A 6,121-nucleotide genomic window follows, 5' to 3' on the forward strand; every position below is an offset into this window, starting at 1 on the left:
TTTACTAGAATGGTCTAAGTAGGTGGCAAATATATATTTTATCAGTCCAATCATAATGGAAATACTTTTATTTTTTCAGTTCACTTAGACTGGGAATATAAGTATCAAATAATCAGAGTAGCCAAGACTGCAGTTGCTAGCTCTTTCATATTTACTTAGTTTCCTTTGCTGATTTCTCTCTAGGTGCTACTTGAACATGCCTATTTCCCCATAATTTTGTCTTTGGACCCTTTATCAGTTTACATCCTCATACAAGGGACATTCCTATGGTTCTGTGGTAGGCAGTTAGACATAAGCAAGGACAATATGCCAGGTACAGACGGTCACCAGGGTGGAAAGCCCTGGGTGCCGGTCATCGGCAAAAACGGGAAAACAAGGACTTCACTCCCAAGGTAACCTTTCCTCCCCTAGCATATCAGCTGGTCGTGCAGCTCAGACTCTCCCCGATATTTCCTCCCCTAGCATGTTGCTAGCATGTGAGTTAGACCCTCTTCAAGGGAGAATGAACAAGGGGGCCAGAGAGTAACCCTTAAGCATTAAGACTCCTGGACGATGAGGTTCTGACCCACATCCAAATATATCTACGCCTCAGTTGTGTTTCAGTTTCAAGGCCCCAAAAGGCAGCAAAACCAGACAACCGACACTGTGGCTGAAGTCAGGACCAGCTGCTCTGACTAATGACCCCCTGCCCTGGTGCAGACCAATCAGTGGAGACCACAACCCTGAAAGGACATACCTGCAAAAGCCAATGACTATTCTGTTGAGATCATCCTGTGGAACACTTCCCTAAAATCTCCGCCCTTAAAAGCTTTTAGGATGAAGGACCCAGAATGCTCGCCCTGCCAGGAGGAGCGTGCCCTGTCTTTTCCTACCCCTCTTCTTCCCACCAGGCACATTATCATAATCTTCCTCTCTCCTAAGATTCAAGGCCCTTCTTTTGTCCCTGAAACTTGTTTCCTGAGCCCATTTCTTCTACCACTCACTTCTTCTACCTCTGTGACTTTCTAAATAAACTTTCTTTTACAGTTTGAGTCTTGGCTCTGAATCTTTTCCTAGCCAGAACTCAAGTACCAAGTGTGCTGAACCAAGGTCCAGTCTGCCCCAACTGGTCTAATACCTGGTGCTGTTCTTGCAGCCGCCAACAGTTCCAGGGACCCCATACCCATATTCTCAGCCCAAAGAACTTTCTCCCAAGCTGGAGTTCTCTGTTTCCTTCTGTTGGTTAGACATAGTCACTTGATATCATTTGTCATGTAAAACTCCAGTCTAAAATGGAATGCTTTCCTACCATATCATCCTCCCCCTAAGGAAGTCAGTCTACCACCTTGCCTTTCTTACTTCTCCCAGAGAAGTAGCTATTAAACTATCAGTTGTGCCACAGAAATGTCTCTCAAACCTGTACTCTTCAAGTTTCCTATTTCCTCCCCCAAAACTCACTTCCTTCCGCCATTGGCCCTCCATTATTCACAAGATTCCCTAGCTTAGTGAAGAACAGCTTTATTGATAATGTTTTCGCAGTTTCGAGCATTGGACTTTCCATTCTCAACCATTTCCTGAATACACCTTCGGGCTCTCATTTGTCCATACTTTTGTGCATGCATTTTCTTTTCTCTGAGTGTTCTCTTTACCGGAGTTTCCTAAACTTTCTTGAAAATGAGAGTCAGGTAGAGTGCTAATTAATAAATACAGCTGCCTATACCCCACTCTGGGTCTAATTTAGAGGGTCTTGTATGGGTCCTGGCAAACTGTGTTTAAAAACTCAACTTTAAATTCATTCTTATCATCAGACCAGCTTAGAAAACAGATTTCTCTTTTATCCCTTTATAATGGGATTTCTCTCTTACCCTTTCGTAGTATGATTTTGTCATCCTTTCATCTGGAAAGTCCTGAATGCATCAGCAAAATTCAGTCCTTTAGGACATCATGCACCTACCTGGCAGCACTTCCTATGTACTTGTCTTACCGGCACTAACCAGATAGTATAATTTACCTGACCAAGTGGCTTATATTAGCTCTATAATAACATCTGCACTCAAACACGTCAGCAAGTGTTTTGGTCTTCTATCCCTTATCAGATACTATTCTAGGTTTGATACAGATTGAACAAGACCTGATCCCTGACCTCAAGGAGATTACGTAGTCTACAGCGCAATACCTCAGCCTGGCATTTAAATGCTTTCAGCTCTTGGCCCAACCTACCTGTCTCTCATTCACTGTCTCTCACATGCCTCTTCCTACTGTGTGCTCCCTATGGCCACGGGCCATTTACACCTGTTGTTTCTTCCACTTAGAGTGCCCTTCTCCCCATTTGCTCTAATTTGTTTCTACTTTCCTTTAGCTGTCGCCTCAAGTATCTTTCCTTAGGAAATTCTTTGTTCTCCATTATTAGGACACATCCTGCTCTTATTACATTCATTTCATATCTCCTTCAAAGCATTTATCCCAGACTTGACTTGGTATTTGTTTGTATGATTATTTAAGTTTGTCTCCCCCTCCAAGATGTAAGTTCCATGAGGACCGCGACCATGTCTGTTTTGGCTGTCTGTTGTAGTTTAATTGCCCCGAGTCTACTTTTAGATATAAAATAAATTTTTATTGGATAAATGAATGATTTTTCTTAATTCTTCTATGCATGAGCAAAATTGAATTATTACAGGTTTCTTGTGCATGCCCTTGGCTTCCTCACCTCTGGGTCTTGTGCTGCCTTCTCTGCCACAGAATGCCCTTTGTCCTATCTATACAAATCAAATTCCTACCCAGGCTTGAGGGCCAAATTCAAATTTCATCTCCTATCCAAGACTTTCCTTTATTCCTTCCACTGCAAAGGAGTCACTACTTCTTTTGGATTCTTATTATGTTCTATTAATACTTCTTTATTAAACATAGTTATTTCTAAATGTTATTATAATTGTTCTTATGTATATCTTCTCCCTTACAGGCTGTAACCTTACAGGCTATAACCACTTTGATGGCTGGCCTGATGTTTCATTTATCATCATAATTCTTTCAATCGGCTATGATGCCATTCTATCTGGTCCCAGAATGAAGACACATGGAATAGACCTCAACCCAGCCCACAACATGGAGCCAAGCTCAGTGAACCCACAGTGTGAAGAAGAGCTACCCAGACGATCCCTTCCTAGCCCAGCCAAATTTCAATAGACCTGAAGATCTGTGAGCTTCAGTACAAATGCTTATGGTTATAACTCCTGGAGTTTTAGTATGTTTTATAAAGCATCCTCATGGTAATATCTCACTAATATACAGAAAATAAATAAAACAAATAAAAGGCAAGATATTCCACAATTCACATAACAAATAATTTCTCCTCTCTGTTTTTCAGTTTATCTTGTACACCATGTTCTAAATCAAAGCTTCACCATGAATGAACAAAATGGGTGTACGAGTCAGCGTTCCAGGCAGAAGAGCAGTAAGAATGTACCTCGTGAATTTGAGCGAGGGTGGGCAGACCAGAGTGGGCAGACCAGACTGGCTGGAGCAGAGTGGACCAGTAGGAGAGGAGAGATTGGACAGGGGGACTGGTGCTGTGAGGGTAAGGGTTGGTAGCACTTCATGGAGGGTCTTGAAGACATTTGTGAAGACCTTAGCTTTAAGTCTGGAATGAAGTGGGAAGTCAATGGAGGGTTTGACTCTGGCTCACTCTGCAGGGAGTCAGCAAAAAGGTCAAGGTGATCCTAAGGGAGGTCAGTTGGAAATCCCCTGTGATACGTAGCAGACAGCCTAGAGTGGGTTGGAACAGGATGTTAGCAGTGGTGGTGGTGGTGAGGGGTCAGTTTTGTAGTAATGAGAGCACATAGGGCCTGCTGATGTTTTGGATGTGGGGTATGAGAGAAAGAGAAGGGACAAGGATGACTACAAGGTTTTTGTTTTGAGCAAAAGGAAAACTATCCTTATTAACTCAGAGATAATCTGTGTGTTCCTTGACTAGGTCCAATATCTCATGGGATTATATTCGGGTATAACAAAATTCTAGAGGGAAAAGAAGGTGTAAGAATCAACTTTGGGTGGGTTATGCAATACGGATAATACTGAGGTAGAGGGTTATGTCTCATTTTACATTCACTAAGTGGTTGGGGTAGAAAACATTTTACAGCCAAATCTAATAATCCTTTGATTCTGTCATTTTTTTTTTCTGGTCAGGGATAAACGGAGAAAAGAAAAAAAACATGAATGAAAAGCTATGCAGGCAAAACTCAGTCACAGGCACCATATATCTTCATTATGAATTAGGGCAATACAACTTTTATTTCTGAAATATTATTATTTTTCATAATGGCTACTTTTGTACTCATTATTGTGATACGATGAATATTTGGTTCTGAAACAGAATTGCTGATGAAAAGGATGTGTACATGCTGTTGAGCTGCTTAATAAATAACTATTTGATGATGATTCTGCTGTGTGTTTAAAGGGCAATTCTTCTTCTGTTGCTTCAGAGAGTTCATTTGGCATTCTAAAAATGGATGTGATTCTAAGGGGTGGCCAAAATGTATCAATTAGCCTGACATCTAGGTCTTTTTAACAGATCTATAAATTTCCAATTTCCTTCACCATCTTACCCATGGTAAATCATCCTGAACAAGACCATTCTTTTGAATAACAGCCTCCTTATTAGCTGAGACCAATTGAGATTAGAAAATGGAAAATACACAAGATGCCGAGAACTCTTCATGAAATCACATTTGTAGGATGAGTATTGAATGAAGATTAATGTGTTATTTTTCAGCTTCTACATCATTGATTTAAAAATTTATTCTCTATATTTTATTGCTAGATTAAGCACTAATATATATTTGGATTGTTTGCTTGCTTGCTTGCAAGTATTATCTTTTCTATTGAGAAAAGATAATACTTCTTATGTATTAATGGAAGGGAATGATTTTTAATTCAATTATTTCTTGCTTTGCATACCACATGTATTTCTGAAAGTACTACACATTAAGTTGGGTAAAACTAATTCCTTTTTCTGTTGAATTATAAATTAATGATTAATTTTTTTCTTCAAATTTCTGATTGACTTTAATTTTCTCTTCAGATAAAATGCAAGATCTTTCTTAGCACCTCCTGTGGACCCCAGACTCTATCTACCTTTACAATCTGACAGCACTCTCCTCTTGTTTCCAAGCCCCAGCTATTCTGGTCTTCCTTCAAATTCTAGGATTTCAGATTCAAGATTTTGGCACATGTTGTCTAAAATTTTAATTCTCTAACACTCTGTGCTTAATTTCCCCCCACATAGCACATATAAGACATTACTTTATTAATTCATTGTCTGCCGTCCCTCAACTAGAAAGTTGGGTCAAAAAATGCACGCATTTCAGGATTTTCTTGATGCTGAATCTCTAGCATCTAGAACGGTGTTGAGCTTATAGTATTATAGTATGCACCCAGGAAATGATGTTACTGCTATCACTGAAAGGTAAGCTTTTTTAGAGTAGACTACACTTGTATTCCCGACACCTTATAGACAGATACATTCGGTAAAGTTGGCTAAACTGACCAGCAATAAGAACTGGAGCAGAATACATGCTGTTTCTCAACTCTTGGGGGGCTTACAATCTAACCCAGAAAATATGTTCCAAAACAGATTCACAAAATATTCAGACAATAATAAAATATAGTACTTATTACAGTTTACAATACAGAGAAGATTAGAGCAAAATATGTGTTACAGATCTTAGGTGTTTTGGATGGCCAGGCAAGGAGATGACAAGAAGTGATTGGCTGTGATTCCTGGGAAATGATAAGTTCATATGTTTGTGTGTGTAACAGGTAAACCAATAAGAATCCTATGAAAATGTCCAATTCCTTTGGCAAAATTTGATGCTGGCTATTCCAGTGTTGGGTAAAATGGACCAACCTGCTGCTTCTCTGTTAGTATAATGACAGACAAATTAGGTTATTGATCTTGGGTATCAGGGTGTATTTGTCATAGTAATGTATGCTTTTTTCCTCCTTTAACTATCAGTGGTTAGCTAACGATCACAAATAAGTTCTGATGATGTTGGGTAATTGCTCAAATAGGGCTGAATTATGTGGGGTACATACAGCTCTTGAAAACCAGAACACAGACTCAAGTCCACATTCCACTTCTTGGTGG

This window comes from Desmodus rotundus, chromosome 8 (genome assembly GCF_022682495.2).
Source record: "Desmodus rotundus isolate HL8 chromosome 8, HLdesRot8A.1, whole genome shotgun sequence".
NCBI lineage: Eukaryota > Metazoa > Chordata > Mammalia > Chiroptera > Phyllostomidae > Desmodus > Desmodus rotundus.